This window comes from Scatophagus argus, chromosome 6, assembly GCF_020382885.2.
Source record: "Scatophagus argus isolate fScaArg1 chromosome 6, fScaArg1.pri, whole genome shotgun sequence".
Classification (NCBI taxonomy): Eukaryota; Metazoa; Chordata; class Actinopteri; family Scatophagidae; genus Scatophagus; species Scatophagus argus.
This window is the reverse complement of record NC_058498.1, coordinates 22,179,281-22,200,683: the sequence shown is the minus strand read 5'-3', so window position 1 is coordinate 22,200,683 and position 21,403 is coordinate 22,179,281. Positions and strand designations below refer to the sequence as shown.

Below are 21,403 nucleotides of genomic sequence, written 5' to 3'. Positions count from 1 at the left end.
TAAAATACACGTTCTGGACTGAGTTATTTGTTGTACCAATGTACATTCCAAGATGTAGTATTTAACAACTTTTTTTTTTTTTTTTTTAAAGGCATATTTATAGTTCACAAGAGGTCTAAATCATTTATTGAGCAGCTATAGTTTAAAAATGTGATAATGTGAATCAGGCCATCTCTACCAGCCTAATAAAATGTGCAGAATTAGAAATAAATAAAATCCTTCACCACAGCATAGCCGTGTATGACATAAAATGCTGCATATGTGTTAATGCACCTGGAATAACAATCCAACAGTAATTACGTGGTAACATGTCACCTGCTTTGTGACAACCTTTCATTTGGATGATGTACTTTTAGACTTACAAAAATACTATGCTTGGAACAGAAATTTATATCTGGTACCACTGCAACACAAAGATGTTCCAAAACATCAGCAGTTTACCCAGAGTCTGATTTGATTCAAAGGTTTAACTGCTGGCCACATGATGTCTCCTTTACTGATAAGTCTGTTCTCAGTAACTTGGTGCTGGAAGCTTCAGGTTTTTACGTCACACTTGTCTTACTTGAATATTGGAGCATAGTTATCTCCAAATAAATTGTGATGTCATGAGGATTTTTAAGGTAGACCTTTTACTTGCAATGGTGGTGTTACTACTTTAACTCTACTGTTACTAAAGGCTTTCTCCGGAATCTGCTCTTAGTAAAGAAAGAAACCAGTTCACCGATTACTAAAACTACACAATTTGTACCATTAATGGCCACTATTCACTTCATAGTGTTTTAGTTTTAGTTTTGATGTTAAATAAAGTTCAGCAATGGAACACAATCCACTGAAGCATCTAAGCTAATACTCTTAAAACTGTTATCTGATTTATTCTTGTTGTGATATGGAACTTAACACTAACACACTGCACAAGGTGCATGTATTGTTGGTGAAAGGTTACATCACTCATACGCCATCACTCCAGGCTGTCTTTCAGAAGACCCAAGTGTCAGTGTCAATAAATGACAAGCAGGTGGAGCTGTGAGCAAAGTTAATCTCAGAAAAACTCTCAGTAACATTACATTTATATCATCGCTGTGCAGCCTGCGTCCATACTGTTAAATGTATGTAATATTGAGACCCTGCCTCTCTGCACTTACTCCATATCTGGCATAACTAGAGGCTAACACTCTCATTTTAATTGATGTTACTTCCACATCTCTGCTTCTTCCTGTGTATTCTGACACTACTCCTGGTTGGTGATGTAAGTGACAGTGTGGAGAGGCGCTACTAATCCGGAGGTGGCAAATAATCATAATAATTTGGGCTCTTGTGTGTTTTGTGTGTGTGTGTGTGTGTGTTTGTGTGGGGTGATGGCCTGTATGTAGTGCTTGTCATTTTTTCAATTACTCGAGCTGTGGTTAAATGTTCATTTTCAGCAGTCAGCCCGGAGCAAAAACTACTGAGCCCCATTAGGTTTTACCCACAGCCTCACACTCATTAGTTTTCTCCGGTCAGACGAGAGTGAGGCAGAAACAGGGCCGGCTTCACTAAGGAGGTCAGGGTGGAGTCTAGTGCTCTGTACAGCCACAGTAGAGATTGTTAAGGAGTTTCCAGCAAGTATCCTACAATAGTAAGAAGACTCGGGTGACCTTTTTAAGGCAAATCAACACACAGCCCTAATTGATCTCTTTTCTTTCTGTGTCTTTCTTCCTTCCTCTCACATGTGTAGGAAACTACTGACCTATGAGAGAAGCTAATAAACATGACAGCATAAAACTGGGGATTATAGTTGTGCTTAAATCCAGATTCCAGGAAAGCCATCAGAAATGTACATTCTCTCTACTGCTAATAGACATGGATGGCTTTTATCCTCCCTCTTGCATCTAGCATGATGCTTTCAGAGGAGCACAGGCATCATTAACTGACGTCCTCTGTTTCCATTGACCTGAGGGATCCTGTCTTGATTTTGCGCCGCTACAGCTCTGCCAGCTAAATGGAGGTTACAGGGAGATTGCATCCATTATTGAGGTATTCAATTCAAATGTCACCCGTTTCCACTTGGCACTGTTTTCTCATCCCTAATGTTTGCTCTGGGCATGGGGGTGGGGGGTGAGGGACACCAGTTTTTGTGCCTTGTTGTCTCAGTGCTAAGAGGGACTCTTTTTTTTCCAGCAGACATTAGCAGATTCAAGGTGACACTGTTGTAAGTCTTGCCACTTCACCTTGCACTCTGACACCGGGACGTTCACTTGCACTCTCTGCATGGTTAGTATCCTCCTGAGCACAGGCCTCTAAAACAAGGCTGATTGTAACTATTCATCATCCAGCCTCAGCTTAATTGGAGCAAAAGTAGAATGTAGGGTGGAACAAGCCTCTCAGGTGGGTGTGGACAGAATACAGTTCAGATGAGACACTGAAAATACTTCAGGTGCTCACTTGGAATAAACCCACTTTGTCTCTTAGTGCCGGTTACCCATTTGGCCACTACAGACTTGGCTTTCATTACCCAGTTACCCTCCCGTCAGTGTAATTCAGTCCTATCATCCCTCAACCCAGTTGAAATTAACAGGTAATTTGTAAATGTCACTTTGGGTTAGACACCTAATTTTCTTCCTTTTCCAACAATCCAGCACCAACACACTAATTTTTCTTGTCTTCTGAATAAGGTTTTCATTCACAAATAGAGTTATGCTTCACTAAATAAATGAGAGTAATTGATGAGGGGGGAAAAAATGGGATTTACCGTAACCTATTAGAGTCAATCAATGACATACTACCCAGGATTCCTTTAGTTACCGTAATGCTGCATGTCTGCCATGATTTTGAAGATGTCCATTTGAGAAGTGAAATGAGATGGTAAAAGTATTTCATTTCTCTCCTCCCCCTCCCCCCTGTGAACTCCATCACTTCAGATTCTAACTGATTGTTCAAGTTATTCCTGTTTTTATATTTGTAAACTAATTAAGTTGTGTCCAGATTTCCGCTCAGGTTGAAACCTTTCCAGCTAGTGAAGATTTGCTTCACTTTTAGCCATGAAACCCCAAAACAGCTGCTGTTTTGAACCTATAAAACATATGACAATATTGTAAGCCAATACAGCCTTACAGTTTGATTAAGCTTGACTTGACATTAACATTGCTTCTCTGTCTCAAGGGTTTAGTTACATGTCTAGTCAACATGCCACTATCCTTTCATTTTTAACCTCAAAAGGAATTGTTACTTATTTCTTACTCTCCAATACCCAAAGTATAAAATCTTATCTGTAGCAATCCAAATGATATACTAGTTGCTGCTGGAAGGTGCCAAAAATGCAAAATTCCAGGATGGGGGATAAGCACAGTCGCACATTTGTAGGTGTCCTCACAAAAACCCTTCACAGAACCACTGATGAATGGTTTCTGGTCAGACAGATATTCTATATTTATGTGAAATCAAGTTGTTTTTTTTTTTGTCATTTGTGGCTGCAGGTATGTGTGCGTGTGTGTGTGAAGGGGGGGGTACTTCACTATTATCAACTGATATCAGTAATGTGTTGATATTTTGGGAATGACTATTGGTGCTTTCAGAAGATATGAAAGGTTTTAGAAATGATCATTAGAACGTGAATGTGAAAACCAAGTTGGCAGGGGGAGGCATGTTTCATTTCACTCAGCCGGAAGAGTCTAATAAGGAAAATTGTTCCATCGACTGTAATGCAGCTTTTAGGACCAGGAAAAGAAAACATTTAGGCTACATCACAATATTACGACAGCTGAAATCCCAGATAATCTACTCTCATTTGAGGATATTATATTGATACATTGGCCAGCTCCAGGTGGCATGGGCGTAAAATTTGTTAGTTGCAATAAATCAGTTCAGACAAAGCATCATTGGCTTTCATACATAATGTATTAGTAGTCACAGTTCCAAAATTTTGGAGGGAATTTGCATAAATAAACATGCAAGTCCAGGTTCAGTGTAAATCTCTGCAGTCTATCTCTTAACATGGTGACCTCTGCGATTGAAAACTAAATATATATAGCAGGCACATTAAGTTTTAAAGCATTTAATGCTTTTGTTCTATGGTTGTCTTTTGACTCTTGCATGACCATCATTCAAAACAGCATTCAAGACCATACCCCAATCAGTCAGTGCATCAGCTAAGTGAAATTCAAGACTGATTTCACCATGTGATACCAGTGTGCCTCCAGCCTAAAAGCCTCTGTGTGATTGATAAATACAAGAATTGAGGAGACATTTCGCTGGGAAAAGGGCTCTCTCATTAAAAATATGGTGTTTGTAATGAAGAGGAAATAGAATTAGCACTGAGAAGGATGAAGGCGAGCAAACTGCTCTAAATATTGTAAGGACTGATCGGCATCCTCTTCCTACAGCCAAAGCAGAAAGTCATTATGTGGGTTTTGGATATAGGTTCCCCATGACCGCATATTTATTATCTATCTAAATAGAATCACTTACCTCTGATGCAGGCTCTGATAGCCAGTCACCACAAATATCAGTTCCCCCTGGTGCCTCTGCCGCCAATTTTACATAAGGCCAAATGATTATGCACACAACCAGACAGGATTGCATTTTGTTGTTAACTTGATTCGTGTTTTCCTATGAGAAATAACCATTTGTGGGGGAGATTTTCTTTCTGTTTAAATGTGTAAATTCAACACTGTTTGACATCCTCCATGTTGGAAAATGATGTCAGTGGTAGATAGTGCTTTTTAAAAACACTAAAAGAGAGATGCCTCCTTGTATTTCTGTGACTGTGATGTGGCTGTGGGTCTCCTCCACGATCCCATATTTTTATTCGCTGTTCCTTATTTGGTGGCATGGTGCACTTGAGCCATATATTTTCAGCCATTGTTCGGGCATTAAGAGTTATGGCAACAAATATATGGATTACAACTGGGAATGCAGCACAATGCCTAATCATGAAGGCAACATATGCAGTGCTCAAAAGCATGTATGCACATAGGTATTGACCCATTTGTCAAGCTAGGAGAGCTAATTATCTCATACCGTGTGGTGTTGTTTTCAAGCCATGCATTTCATTTTGCAACATTAAAACATACATGGTGGAGGCAGCAGAAATGGTTTCCATGAGTATGAATGCATTAGAAAATTTTGGGAGGAGATTTTGTATTAGAACTCCACAGGGATATCAGCATGCTACACCTCTTTTGGTTTGTCATTCATCTTCCTCCGCAAGGGCGGAGAAAGAACCAGTGGGTAGTGACGCCTTCAGCCAACTTGGCAGGTTAATGAAGGTAATTTGATTTCATACATAATGGCTGCCCATGCCATGCAGGGCTTAATTGCACTCTGTGTCTAGGCGTCATTTCGTGGTACCAGCCGAGGCCCTGTGCATTTCCTGAAGGTTGTGCAGAGGCAAACAAGTTCCTTATTCAAGTCAGATGGAACCGATAGCTCTTTTTCATCTGCTAATAGTTTATCTTATTTCCCGGGCAGCTGTGAGCTCTGCTGTCACAGTATGACATCGGCAGCTCGGTTTTAGTGAATCAAGCAAGTTCATTACTACATGGCAAACAAACACCATAGTAGGCCTTACAGTCCTGGGATGACTTTACAGGACCATGCTGGTTAACTCGGTCCTATTTGTTACACCTTGATTTGATAATATCTGTGTGGAATCAATTTTTTTGTGTTTTTGCTGTTGGTTGTCTGAAATTTCAGTGCTAGTATCCTGCCTTTCAGAGATATTTCACTTGTGTTATTATTTAAATTTCTTTTTTTAACATTAAGCAATTGTGTTGATAAATACAAAACTACAAATTTCACTTCGCAATCTGTCATTGAGAAATGTTGATGAGGCTGTCAGTTACCCGTACATACTCATAATGCAAATTAGTGTTACTGTTATTGTATAGATAATAAAATCTATTATATTGTAGTGTTCCAGATAGTTGGATGATGACATCATAACAAGCATGAGGCTAAACGCAGCAATGCATTTTCTGTAGTTTGAAGGAGGTGTCTGCATGTGTATATGGAAACCCAAAGGAGTCAGCATTAAATAAACAAAAAAGAAATTCTGACATAAAGAATCATATGACTCGTAACATATTATTTCTACATTTTTATTTAAACACATAGAATGTGATTTCTGTTGCTAGGAGTCTCTCAGTTAAAATAATTTTAACAAAAGCTGTAGTCTGTGTGGGATCATGGAAGTTGTTATTTATTGTTAAACAATCACCATTCTCACACAAAATCTATCTGCCGTGTTCACAGACATGTTCCTTTTCTCTTTTTTTTCTTAATAATTGCTGACCAAAGCAACAGTCACATAACAGGCCGAAGGCCATTTGCCTTCATTGGCAAAGAATTTCACAAGAAAAGTGGCTTTATAAAATAAGAAACTTTGGGAAAAGGACATTTTCAAATTGAAACTGCTGGAAAAATCTAATAAACCAACAATTTTTGTCTGTTTTAAAAATGTAAAGCAATGGAATGGACAGTGCTCAATGCAACCAAATGCTCCATGGGATATATTTTTATTACATTGTCATGCAGATATTTTTATTCTGAATGACTGTCATCAATTAATCATCTGAAGAAATTTGTCATCACAATCAAAAGAAATCACAAAATAATAATCGGTTGGAGTCTGAAATACACCATCCTAAAGTTAATTAGGGAGTTTTTTTTCTCTCCCTATAATTGGATCCTAATCAGCATTGGGGTTCAAGCTATTTTCCTAAGACCTCTTCATTTGATCATTATCTACAAAGCTCTTGTAGATATTATAGGCCATATTCCTTTACTCTGCCATCCAATCTAAATGGATCTTGTTTCAAAGCCTCAAGGACAGTCTGTGATGAGCTTGACTAGATTGCACTTCTCTGCTTATCTTCATCTACAGAGATGTCTGTAAACATCATAATGCACAGATCAAAATAATGTTGTGTTCAACGGGTTACAAATAAAACTGCAGCTGAACTTCTAAATATTATGCAAATATTGAAATATACCATGACTGTAGCAAAACTGTAAAACAGTCCTCAAAACCAGTGCAAGAGACATCAGACAGAATTCACTTTGCTAAAGGGGGTGATAAACTATAATGTGAAAACTGTCTAATCACTGAATGCTGCAAAATATCAAACTGATATGAGAATTTATACAATGTTCTCAACTGATCATCTTGAAATGAGAATTCATTTTGGAAATTCTGATTTTATAAATCATATGGATGGAAAATTTAGCAATCAAAAAAGTCTGCTCTTTTTTCAACCAGGTCTGTTCCTCTGAAATCAATTCAGTATTTTCCTCAGGTCAACTACAAGGAAAACCACATCAAATTTAGTCACACTTAGCCACATTACTGGGGTGCCTGAAATGACTTTGGGAATTCTGGCTATCGCTACATTTGGATGTAGGATTATATTTAGTGATAACTCCTGTGTTGTATGGTAATTATGCTAAATTACTGGTGGCACCATGTTTGACAGTTAGAGCTGAAGATATGTTATGACAGTGGTATCATCTACATTAACATTCATTTTTGTCTGATGTACCCCTACAGCCCCACAAGATGACCACCAGTCATTTTCCAAATGTATTCATTTGAGTGGTTTCAGTGTTGATTAGCAGTGCTAATTCTAAAAAACATTTTTTATACAGTATACTTAGTGATTCCGGAATGATCAATATTTAGTTTTAGTCTGATTTTCTCTTTTTGTTCTATAAAGTTTGCATACATACAACTACCACTGGTGGTGGAATAAGATGGCTGTTTGAGCCACATTAGCTCTCCCTATTGACTCATTGTCTTACATGCTAATGAGCTTTTATACACTCTCCATTGCAGCATGTGGTGATCACTTGCTACAACTGACTCAGACTGTAGCAAAAGTGAGTCCTGTGCAGTGCACCCATCATAGTTGGAAAGTTACTGAATATTGTTAAATTTACTAAAATATAGTTTTTCAGTTACTCGGCAGTATTTCCATGTACCCCCCAGCAGAAGTTTACTAACCTGAATGTTTCTATTGAAAGTTCCATCTGACATTAGCTGCTAAGCTAACATTCTAATTTGACAGACCAATAGAAACTTCTGCTCAGCTCTGAATGTTCTGGAGATCCTGACTAAACTGATTAAAATTTTGATGTGAAATGTAAAGGACTGAAGGTTTCTGACTATTGTTTACTATCCAGTAGCTTTTGCTGCTGGTCACAGTTTAACTGTTAACTAGCTAGAAGTTATGGGTCTGTAATTTATTTATTTATTTCTTTGAACTATCAGAACAGTAGACAGCAGTGGTGTTTCTTTCTGTCAGAAACCACCTTTAGCCAAGCATGCAGACACCAGCACCAGACACCACACTAGTGATGGGACTTTTAATGTTTTAAAGAGGACAGCGTTTCCAGAACATGGACCTGCCAAATAATCACTTTAGATTGGTGGTGCTTTGGCAATATATTGTTTAACCGAGTGAAAAAACAGGCTTAGCGTGAATCACTGTAAAATAGATATTGATGCAGCACAGTGATATTTCTGTAAATTGTTTAAATAGGGATTAAAATGTATGCTAACTTTACATAGTAGTGTCTGAAAGTGTTTGAAGAGTCCACACTGGAGTGATTTTAAAATGTTATTCTGGTGTAACAATGAAGCGATGCTTATTGGCATGGGCAGATTCCCTACTGATGAAGATATACGCCAATTTTCAGTAGTTTAAAGCCAAAACAGAGCATATGTGTGGATGCATCTTAATTCTGACCCTCATCATCTAGGCTCCAGCCACCAAAATTTTGTTTACATTGGCCAGTTTCATTCATTCTTCTTACTGTGTTACAATGTTCACTCATTGCCAGGCATGAAAAAGAAAGCCACTGGACTCAGAGTGTATAGTGGATAAACACTTGTAAAGATTCTCATAATATCTGGCTAAAAGCCTGGTTCTTCATCATACCACTCCTCTCTGTGCTAGTGGCTGCATAGTTAACACTGACAATCCCTCATTAAGCCTCTTCTCTTCCTTCACAGTCCCATTATTGGGGCTTTGTTGTTGGGTCACATTTCACATGTAGGTATTTGGATGTTACTTTAATTTAAAATAACGGAAAAAACAAGTTATTTTTCTCATCCACAAACACTGCAAGAAACCAGTGTGAACTTGAAAAGTGCACTCAGGAGAGTGCAGATCTCCACCAGGACATGTGGGTGTGGAACAGCAGGGGTGTAACATCGGTACTATTTGTTTAAGTGCTGGACTGCACCTATGATGCACATGCATGGATGCCCGACTGGTTTTGAAGATATGGTAACCAGTCTTCCCATTGTGGCAAATTTACATATATTATCAGTCATAACATGATGAAAATGTTACACAAGCCAAACATCCGATTAAGTATTATTAGATATATCATGGATGTACTAAGTTATAACTGGTGTGGTATTAAGCAATATAGGCAAAAGAACACAACTAGTTTGTGTTTGAAATTATATTTACTTACTTCAGTACAGGCATCATCTAACAGGCCAGACTATGAAAACATAGCTAACCAAACTTTAATTTCCTTAACATTGTGAATGCATGGAGCTGGCTTTCAGTTTAACAGACTGGCTTCGTGTTGTTTCTTTTCAAAGAGTGAATGATGAATAAAAGGATGTTTTGTTGCCCTTTCATATTAACTATTTGGCGATAAGTAGCTATAGACTAATACTAACCCTTAAATTCATTCTGCAGTAATATTTAAGATATTTTCTTGAATATTTTCTAACGGATGAATTAACATCATGAGTCAATCAACACAATGTCAATATGACAACTTTTGCAATACCATTTGCATGACATTACTTTAGTGTCTGGATCTTGAAGCGCTTAAAAAAAATGTATACAAGCTTCAACCAGATTATTTGAACTGCGAATCTCTTGTTTCTTCACTTGGAGATAAAACTGGCAGAGTGTCATTGCAATGTTTTCTTGCTATATTATACCTATGGAGAACAGAGAGAATGATTGAGACTGCTGCTCTGCCAAAAAGCATGCTGTCTCTGTTTTGCAGATATAAGGCAGGTAAACTAAACTTGATCTTTACAGTGACCACCTTTAAAACTGGCAGAGGCACAACTCGTAAGAGTACATTGACAAAAGAATGGGCATATGTAACCTAACAGTCTTAAGCTTGGGTGAACTGGCAAGTCCACTTTCAGGTTGTAACGTGAACAACTGTGCCATGCAGTCGTCTCATGAAGACAAGTTCACAAGCAGCTCTTCAACACAAAGCAATGTGAGAACCCACGAAGAGAGCAGAAATAAAATATGTCCACTATGAGTCTCTGTTACTCCCTTATGTTGTTATCTCAATCATTAAATGTCTGACAGTTTGTTTTAGTCCACCTGTACACCGACCGAGTCACTAGCAATATATTGTTAGAGCAGTCCACAGTAAGAACAGGAGAAAATGTTGTAGTGGTACAGGTAGATGGCTCCAGTAAAACTCAAAACTGCAAAGGTTCACAGTCTGGTTCACAAACTGTAAACTGGTACAGTTTAACTTATGGGAACAATGTAGACCTGACTAATATGTACACTACTTACACTAACATATGGTTACTTATTCGCCTTATTCTGCTCAAAACTATTGTTATTATATTGGCCTTTCACATTCCAACGTAGATGAACATCTATCATAAGTGTGCATAAAAAATATCAGGCTAATGGGTCTAGTAGTATGCAAGATTAGCTGAGGACAAATACACACACACACACACACACAACCATATGACCTGGCTTATGATAAAAATGAGAGAAAAAGAAGTGGTCTGAACCATTGCCTTGACATTTCATAATAGCCATGGTAGGATGACCACATATAAGAAAAAGACATAAAATAAATAGATGTGTGTCTAAAGGTAAACTACAGCCTTGCTGAAAATCTGTTTCACAGGACACTTTAAAGCTGAGGTGCAAGCATTTTGCCCAATTAACCTTTTCAACATCAGTGAATCTTAAGATGAGTGACAGGCACAAAATAATAAATGAATATGATCAAAACTAAAGGTGACAGAGGCTTTGTAATGGGCTGGAGCAAATATTTGATGACAACACTGGCAAACATTGCCATACTGATGATAGTCCCTAATTTCAAGAGTCAAGCCAAGTTGAACATAATATAACATAATACCACTGAGAGTGTTAGGCTGCATCATGCTATGTAACATGTTCAACTTTTGTGTGCTCTGTTCAGATATATGAAATGTTAGAAATGGAGACGCAGATGGGAGAAAAGATCAGATTGGTGTCTGAGCTTATGAAATTCAAAATATAGTAAAAACTACTACATTTGTTTGTGTGTGTGTGTGTGCGCTTAGTGCACAATTTGTGTTGTTTGTATATTTGACTATTTCTTTATGAATTTCATGTTTAAATCCTTTGCCTTTGTACTAGTGCACAGTGACTGAGTAGTCATGTCAGCCTAACTTTTCTTCAAATATAGAAACTTTCCTTTTATAAGGTCAACATTCATGATTGTTTGGCTTTATAATCCACCATAAGGCCAAAGCCAAAGTCCACTTCTGAAAATGGCTCATTAAGATTTTGATCAATCTTGTGCTCTCGGTGAGACAGACGTAGGAAATGCCATCAGAAAATTGCATTTCCCAATGACATTAGGCGCCCAGTTGACCATCCAATTCCATGTGTTTCTATTGAGATGTTAAGATCTGATATAATTTGGGGCAGAAAACCTGCTTTTTTCTCTAAGTGAGGCAATTAAATTTCCTTGATGGTCTCTGAGAGCACTTAGCTTAAGAGAATACACTTTTAAATCAAAAAGCTTTCAATCATCTCAAATCATATTTGAGAGAAATCTGCCCCCGAGTGTAGTGTCACATGCAATGCAATTGAGCATATGACAGACTCGTGCTGAGATAGGCGATGTTGGGAAAGGTTATTGTGCATGTGTCTGTGGGCTGTGCATTGGCTGCGACATGTTGTTTGTCGACTTGACAGTGTAACTTCATATCAAACCCGGGACAGGAAAAGAGATGCTACCTTAACTGAGGAGAGGCCTGCCGAATTATATTATATATTATAAAACATAAAGGAGAAGAGAAATATTTATGGAACTCATTTTTCACACTTTCTCTCAGACACTTACAAAGACTGACTGAAAGTTGTGAAGAAAAATTTCATTTACAAGCTATATGAAATTACCATAAAGTCCACACCTGCCACGTATTGAAGCAAATACTGGCCAGTAATATTTTAAGATTAATATAAGTAACTGAATATAGTTTGGAATGTAATTACTACTCATTACTTAATGTTTACATTTGTGTGATCTGAATTTCTTTCTCATTTATTTCAAATATTTATTTACTTTTTGGTTCACAAATAGACAGAAGATCCAATATTTAAAAACTACATTCTAATTACTGAAGTTCACTAAACTCAAATTTAAAAATTTGAAACACTTCAGATACTCAGGAGAAACAATTGAACAGAGTGCATAGCCTATTTGAGATTCAAGCTCTGTCAAAACTAATTAGACTTCATTGACAAAAACAGTTAAGCTCATGGATGATTGTAAAACACACATTGTAAAAGTATGCTACCAATGCTAGCTGCCTAGCTGCCGAAGTAAAATATGCTTTAGAAAGCTGTGATGATTTCAATAGATTGTGAATGCCTCCTTGGTTTTGCAGTGTTGTGGAAGGTTACACTTTTACTGTCTCTATAAAGACAGGGAGGACCGACAGTTTAGTTTGGTACATAGATAGCCTTTATTGTCGTACAAAAATATACAAGATCATGTGTGCTACATCTGAATGTTCATTCAATCTATGAAAATGAACAAAAGACAGAAAAAAAGAAGACAGACTGAAAAAAGAAAGATCACATGCAATTCAAAGACGCCCGGAAATAATTTAAAATCTGAATAAATAATTAAAATATGAATAAATAGTAAGAAATTGAGTGAATGAGATAATTGCACATTAAAAGAGATGTGCAATGTGTTTCAGAGGGAGGGGACCTCATTCGTGTGTGAGACCAGACCAGCTACCAAAACAAGGAACAGAGAAGCTCAGATTACCATACACTCAAGGGAGTGTGACTTCATTCTCTGCCCAGGGCACCATTACTCCACCATATCATACATAGCAAACAGCTGTTTGCTGATACATTAATGTTCAAAAGTATTCAGTAGGAAGTTCTGTAAATCATTGTTTTAAAAAATTCATTCATGCCCATCATATCTCCACTGTGCAGACAATACACAAAAAATAGATGATCTTTTTGTGACAGTGTTAAATGTTAGGCACTCATTAAATAATTTAACATAAGAAAGAGTTTTAGGCAGTTAAGGTAAGAAATAGGCAAGATGAAATCCTAGCAAATCCCAAGTCAAATACTTCATTCCCTCCACCAGTCTGTTCACTGCTTTACCATCCTGCTCTATTTTATGACAGCTAATTAGGCAAGTTTTATAACCAGGTTTACTTAACTCTTTCATGCAAGGATAAATTACCATTTTGCACTTCTCACTTAATCATTTTAATTACCACAGGTAATTTATCAGGCTGTCTTCAGGGTATGAATAATTGGAAAGATTATTAGACGAGAGTAGAAAGTTTACAGTACATATATCTGGTTGAATGTGGTGAGACTTTGAAGGAAATATGGAATATGAGTTTTTACTACAATACAGTTATTATAGTTGATAACGTCGCAGTCACATGTGTTAGATGCAACCATTTTACAGTTATTCACAGTCTGTCCTCCCTTTCAGAGATCATCAACAATAGACAGAAGGCTCACGGTTATGCAGGTTTACACATTTTAATGGCTGTGTGCATAGGGAGTGTGTTTGGGAGGGGCTGGCCCTTCGCTGACTTTGTCCTGACATTCATTCCCACACTGTATCAGCAGAGAAAAAGGGATGCATCACACACCCCCTCCACATAGATCAAAGAGGGGTGTGCCACGCTGCTGTGGGCTTACGTGCTAGACTACCAACATGAAAATACCACATCCCAGTTCTCAGAGGGGGGCCGGTCTGTAATTGTGTCTTGTCAGACCTCCAAAGTCCCTCTCACAGCTTCGTACCTGACATTTTCCTCCAATGAATTTATTTTTCATTCTTTGGTATTTTGGCAGCGTTGCCACTTGTGACCAAATTTAGTTCTTTTCTCCCACCGTGTGTACTGTGAACCAATGATAAAAGAGTGTGAAAATTGCACTTTGCATGAATAGAGAAAGAGAAAAAGTTTCCCCTCTCAAGAAAAGGTCACATTGAGCAACTGATGAACGGGCAAATGCTTGAGTGTTGTATCAGTTCATGATTCATTGTTTTATATGTGCTTCACTTTAAAACACAGAGAGGAATTCTGAAGCAGTGTGAATGTGAGATCCATCTACAGAATTAAACTTACCATGCAGCTTTTTTTGTGTGATCCACTTACTATTACTTTTACCATAAAAAATATTCACGCAGTTGCTAGCTTCAAATGCATCAAATGGCATAAGTTAGGATTTAGTAACATATTGAAAACACTTGTGCGCAACCAAATACTGAACTTGAACCACCATAATGCATAGTAAGTTTATCAATGTTTTTGAAAGGCACAGGATATGTGTAAAGCTTGCTGTTTTTAGTTTTACCACATTTACAAATAGCTGGAATGTGTTGGAGTGGATCACATTAAACATATTTGAAGGTGCTGTTATTGAAAAATAAATTGTACTGAATGACAGTTTCCAGGTTTGTATGTTTAGATGGATGCCCCTTTTCGGTGAGAGCAATAGCTCAGGAAGGCCTTGAGGGCATTTCTGCACTTTTCATTTAATTTAGCACAATTATCCTTGGGCCTATTATGACAACATTTCACAGAAATATCTAATAGGATAAAATGAAAAAGTGATGACATTGATCCCAAAGGTCAAAGGTCAAATTCACTGTGACATCAGAATATTTTCTGGGTGTTCACTTTGAAACTGTGGTAACTGTATAGATCTTCTGTGCTGCCAGGTTTGAAGTGGGTGTGAAGCAACCACTTTTGGAGATTGTAGCTTCTTTGCAGCAACATACACATTTGATGATGTAGGTGCTGCATGTTGTAGGCTGACATATTCACTACATCTGCACCACTTGTTACTTAGCTGTCACGGAACTGTGGAAAGATAATAACTACAAAATAAAGAAACCCACTGCACCACATTGTACTTAAACAGTTTCCACATCGCATATTTGACAGCCACCCTCCCCTTTTTTGACTTGTGCAGTATTTGATGAAGGTTATATATTACAGTAGTCCCTAAGCAGTGCCTAAATGCAGATTTTTACTGTCAGTAAGAGCTGTGAAAGAGTTTTCAGTGGCCATAGGTGACAACTTGCACTTCTCTTAGTAAGAGTGGAATAATAATCCCGTAAGGCCCCACAAATTGTAGTTGAACTAACTAGATTTAGTCATTCTCATCTCTGGATGTTTTTGCAACAGCCAGTAGCAGTAACTAATGTACATGAACAGAAAATTTCCCTCACGGTATCAACTCAAACCCCTACTGTAGGTAATCTTATACTGTTCAGTGCTACTCCTATGACTTAGTGCTCCTTGAAATCTCCCCGTGCTAACATGCTGTATGTTACTGAGAGGACTGAAGATTAGCATATGACATGACAGATTACATTAAATCATGTCTGCGCCGTACTTTATGACATTAGCCTCTTAGCCGAGGCATACAGATGCATGCAAATGCTCCCCCAAACCCTCTTATTTAAATCTGCCGCATGACATGGCACCTTTGATATGATTATTAGTCATCTAAGCGACTTGACTTCACCCTCATCAGATAGGAGATGTCAGCGAAGGTGAGAAATGATGGCCACTTTGAACATGAACCTTGACAAGCTGCAGTGAAACACTGAAAAGCAGACAGCTGACTGAAAATGTTATTTAACAAAGGATGCCTGTGTTGAGATTTTTCGTGCTCTCCCATGCCCACATGATTTTCTTGTAGAATGTTTAAAACAATGCACAAAAAGTCTCACCATCTCCTCAAATATAACAGAGGAAAGTTGCTGAGAATGTGGTTGTTCTTTTCATCCTGTCCAACTCATTAGTAACAGAAGTCAGTCTGTCTCAGTCATAACTGCTGCCCAGATGGCTCTCCAATCTGCCCCATGTAAAGAGTGAATCATCATAATCACACATAATCTGCTGTTTAACACATGCCTTTTGCTTCAATTTTTTAAAATTATACACTACAGTAATACAGAAATCAAGCTCTTTCTTTTTTATATCTACAATGACGCGGAGAATCGTCACGCAGCCTGAAAGAATTCAGTGATCTTGATGTTTCAACCTCATTCCAATTGTCAGCCACATCCACTGTTTGCATATAGTGATACCCGCAGTCTCCCACTCTTTGGGGAGGTAGGGATCGTAGATACTTCTCTCCAATTATTCCCAGTGTCATCGGAGAAGCCCCCAACACCACTTGAGTGTCTTGTCTGTGCTCTCTGGTCTTTAATCTTAATTATAAAGCTATCATTACAGCATGAACCCTGGGCTGCCAACAGTGGAGCCCTGGGCTCATCTGCTCTGAATCAATCAAACCAAGTTCTGCACTGGAGGACTTTTTCTCTTTTTTCAATCAGGTCATTTTGATTCTCCCTTATCTCATTTTCATAATTATGCTTGTCCCCTCTCTAATGGAGTGAAAATACTCTACCTCCTGAAGCTTTACATGGTCAAGTCTGAATATTTTAATTGTGTTGCAACCTTGAACATCTGACCTTGCTTTAGAACTTTGTGACAGTAACTGTTTTATTTTTTGCAAGCAGAGCTTCAGTGAACAATCCAAAAGATCAGAATTTGTTCCCTGCAGTGCTTGTTAACAGATCCTTGTTAATAGTGGAGGATGAGGCAAGAACAAAATAACTTCAGCAGTTTATTGTTTATGAGAAGGTGTTAGATATGGAGTTATGTGTCTGTGAAACACCCTCATTCACACTCAGATTGTCAGCTTCTGCTGTAAATCAAGGCAGCAAAATTGGATGACAGCGAGAAAGTTGGCAGCAGCCAATGACAAATTCTCCCTATCTCAAACGCAGCTGACATCTTAAAGCTGTGATCAAGTTCAGTGATCAAAGGCATTCAGCGCTCCATTGAGAAGTACTCCTAGGTGTCCTAGGAGATTTAAAACTAAAAGAAAAAAAATAATGTTTCAAAGATAGATAGATAGAAGTATATACGTGTGTGCATGATTTTTGTTTTGACTTTTTTTTGTGTTTCTTTGTCCAAAATCAGTAATACCATAAATATAAAATTTTTGTTTTGTTGATTTTTCTGCAATAATAGCGACCCTTGTACTAGTGCTTGTTAGGGAGCGTGAATTTTTGGTACTTATTTAAGGTGGCAGTAATTTAATTTTACTGGTTAAGTATTTTTGTGGGCGGGCACTACAAATGGCTTGTAATATTAGAGACGTGGCAAACGTGACAAACCATAGAAACAATTTGAATAGAAAAGTCTGTAATGCCAGAGATGAAGGTTTTGTTACACATATCCTGCCCTGTCCTCCAAAAGAACAGCTGAAATGGACACATATCTAGCCAATCATGTTGATGCGCTGATGCAAGTGTATTGTTAAGAATCATGACAGTTTCACCCAATTTGGTGGCAGGTAGGAGTGGAAGCAGATGGACTTGGAATAGGCATGGAAGAGAAGCATATAGGTAGATAGGTGAGCATTTGGTAGTGACAACTAAAATGTTACCATTGTTATCTTATATTTAGGAAAGGATGAGCAGACAGCTTCATATCACCAAAGACGAAAAGAAGTTGATGGTCTGACACACTGTGCATGTGTAGTAGGAGCATTAAAAAAATCATTTTAAACCTTATTTTTGGGGCTAATTCATCAAACTTTAATAATCGTTTTTTAACCGGAGGGGACTCATGATTCTAGACATGCAGTTTTTATGTTCCAGCGACCATAAAAAGTGAGGTTATGGCTCAATATGGCTGCTGAGTCGTGAAAGTTGCCTATAAGGACTTTCACAATATAAGGTATTATGGTGTAGACATTAAGAATAGGACATAATTTGTTAATTTCTAAAATGTATTGCGCACCCGCTAGTCTCCAGTCAAAATTCATTGAAGATACAGTACATACAGTAATATTCACAGATAGAGCTCCAGTCTAACGGATAGTGAACTTATGAACTTTGAGTCTACAGTGAGGAAACTCAAATGAAATCTGGCACAAAGACAACCTGTAAGTCACATCATTAATCATTTAAGACGATAAAACAGATCAAAGAGTAGATGAATTGAGTCTTTCGGCTTTCAACAGTCTCTGCAGGTACGCTGTTGCTTCCAACCGTCCATGCCAGCTAGTCATAGCACAAAGGGAAAAGAGCATGACAAGTGAGCATATGACAGAGAGGATTACATTGAGTTCATAGGTCACATTTCTTTAATGCACAAACCCTCCAACGTACCTTTTATTGCTGTCTGGGAGAACCGAAAGTCTTACTTTAATGCAATAGAACACAGGGCCTCATTGGTTTTAAAATATGCAAAGAAGTACATGCTAACATTAACCCACTTCCTACATTATTTATCCTCCAGAAAAGTGTTTTATCAGCACTAGGGCTCTTTTACTTTACTTTTAAATATTCAAAGTAGAGCAGAAGTAAAATACCTACCATGCAACAAAAGAGTTCTTTCACATTCGATTTTAAAATTAAGCTCACAGTTTTTCATGTGTTTGGTTAAAAATGGTTTGGTTTCTTTCAAATTCTGTACGACTGCATATTTTTAAGGAAGTCATGATTGTTAATCTTTTTTCAACTGAAACATTCAGTTATGGCTGAAAGTCATCGCAAGCTCTGGTGTAAGGTGACAGAATATCTCTATGTTAACTTTTAACATCTTAATAATATCAAAACAAATAATAATTGGTCAGTCACATGGCTATACTGACATGTGAATTTCAAGGAATGTATTTCATACATTTCAATACAGTTTGAGCAATGACTTCAAATCCAGTTGAAAATATTTGTTAGATTTGTGCATAAACTTGAAAATGTACAAAAACCACAGAATCAAAGTGTGTGAGAAAGGGTCCTAAATACAATATGTTTTTCATAGTGACACCATAAGGTCACAAACTAAGAGATTAATCTGTCCCAAGTTACTTTGTATCCATTTCTTCGTCTGTAGTGGTTGATTCTTTCCCTGATGTGGGGTTTATTTACATGGCAGGAGGTTTTAGAGGGAGAGGGAAAAGCTTTTACTGTGGTTTACATTGGCCATGTATCATTGGTCTTACTAAAAACTAAAGAGATGTTCCTTGCTTTTTAGCACTCAATCTTTTCCCCCGCTCTTTATTCCCTAACACCCATCACAAATTTGGTCTGGTATGTGACTGCTAATTTATCCTTTCAATGTATGATATCCTGTCATCTCCTCATTTGTCCCTGAGTGTTTCTAATCTGAGATAATCCCAGTCAAATCCTTTGATTGTGTGTTTGGACCTGATCCATCTCTAAAGAAGCAATTTAATGGGCTTCGTGGCACTTGGTGTAAAGTCATTTATCTAGTGGATTGGATGTGAATGCTTGTTTTAATAAGTGCTCTTCATGAATAGTAGGAGACATGCCATTTAATTAGGCAGAGTGTAGACCTATCCTATCTGCTCAACTTCTCTGAGCTATTTTTTTTTATTTGGAGCTGAGTGCTTTGTTAGCGAAGGTGTGGAACGCTTCAGATTTTCCATCTGTATGAAGAAAACACTGTGGGTTCTGAAAGGTTTTCATAGCAGTTCCACTGATACACTGATAGTGATGGAAACGTTTTCCTTATTTTAAAATTAGAAACTTGCAATGTGTCACATTGCTTGCTGATGTATTAACAGCATGTAGAACATTCCTTAACCAAATTTATGGTATGTCTGGGACGAACCACTTCTTTAAAATAGCCACAGAGGGTTGGGTACAGATAGATGGTTAACATTCATACAACTTTTTTAAATGGTAAATGAGAACAGGCTTCCTTAAGTTGGTTGAAAACTCTACATGAGACAGAACTTCTATTTAATACTGGCAGTGAGAATAATTTACACAAACACTGTGTGTCAACAGTCATGGCAGGCAACAGATTTATGAAATACAGAGCAATTTATCTGGTGGCGAATGCGTAATTAAGATTGTTTGTTTGGCAAGAGGTTATTGTAAGGGATGTTCCTTTATATGAGAAATGTCCCACTCTGCAGGTTTAAATATGCACATGATGTATATGTACAAGATATAGTGCTAAAAGACTAAAGCTAAGGCTACATATTCCATGCTGAAAGTCATAGCTGATGATCTGTGTAGAAAACATGGAAATAAATAACCAGCATTGTTTTGTATTGTCAGGTAGTTAGCCCTAGTTAGCCCTAGTTAGGGTTGAAATGTTGTTCTATCATAACTGTGTTTCTCTGATGCTAACTATGTAAAAAGCAGCACAATTATAGATTTAGATTCACCCCAGATTTTCTCTCAGTTTCTGAAGTGCGGGATTCCTCAAACCAATTTAGGTGGGAGAGAGCCACTAACATTGCTTTAAACCAAGCAGTATTTTGGCTCCTTGTCTTATATTTTATTTCCTTTATTATTTCTTGTTTACTATTACGCACTAAACTGCAATGTTGCCACCTGTTTTTTTTTTCTCCTTAAAATGCTGTTTTAATTGTACAATGTGCAGAAAATTACCTAACATATAAAGAAAATGGGCATTTTACACTGCAGATTTACAGGAGTTATTGAGAAGATTGAAGCTTTGTTATTTTGCAGGATTTGTATAGAAATCTTTTTTTTCTGTTACTGTTACTTTGATATTTGTACTCGCTGAATATGCAAAAGATGCGGAAACTCATTTCCTGGCAGTGAGCGTATATTATACAGGCAAAAGTACTGGGATGGGGCTTCTTTTTCTTTCTTTTCTTTCTTTCCTCTCTTCTTCTTTTGGGCTCGGCCTCTTAACTTCCAGTGAAGGGAAATCTCAGTGCTTCAGCATACCAAGACATTTTGGACAATGCTATGCTTCCAACTTTGTGGCAACAGTTTGGTGAAGGCCCTTTTCTATTCCAGCATGACTGTGTCCCAGTGCACAAAGCAAAGTCCATAAAGACATGGCTGGATGAGTTTGGTGTGGAAGAACTTGACTGGCCCACACAGAGTCCTGACCTCAACTCCATTGAACACCTTTGGTCCATATGATGTTTGCTGCAACACATTCTTGTTTTTAGGAAAGAAATCTCCATATCCTTCATTATGAAATTGTGCTAACCTTTTAAAACGTTTCCATAAACAAGGAAGTGTACTGGCAGAAGCACAGCATCTATCTTTGTGGTATTTTACAATTATCGGTTTCTTACTCACAACGTTTATTTTGTCTCGGCAGCGA

The 21,403-nt window shown here is 37.7% G+C and overlaps 1 protein-coding gene across 2 annotated transcripts in view; it reads left to right on the top strand.

Moving 5' to 3' along the window:
- Nucleotides 1–21,403, top strand: part of LOC124060757 — a 193,125-nt gene that overhangs the window by 45,269 nt on the left and 126,453 nt on the right. The window lies entirely within an intron of this gene.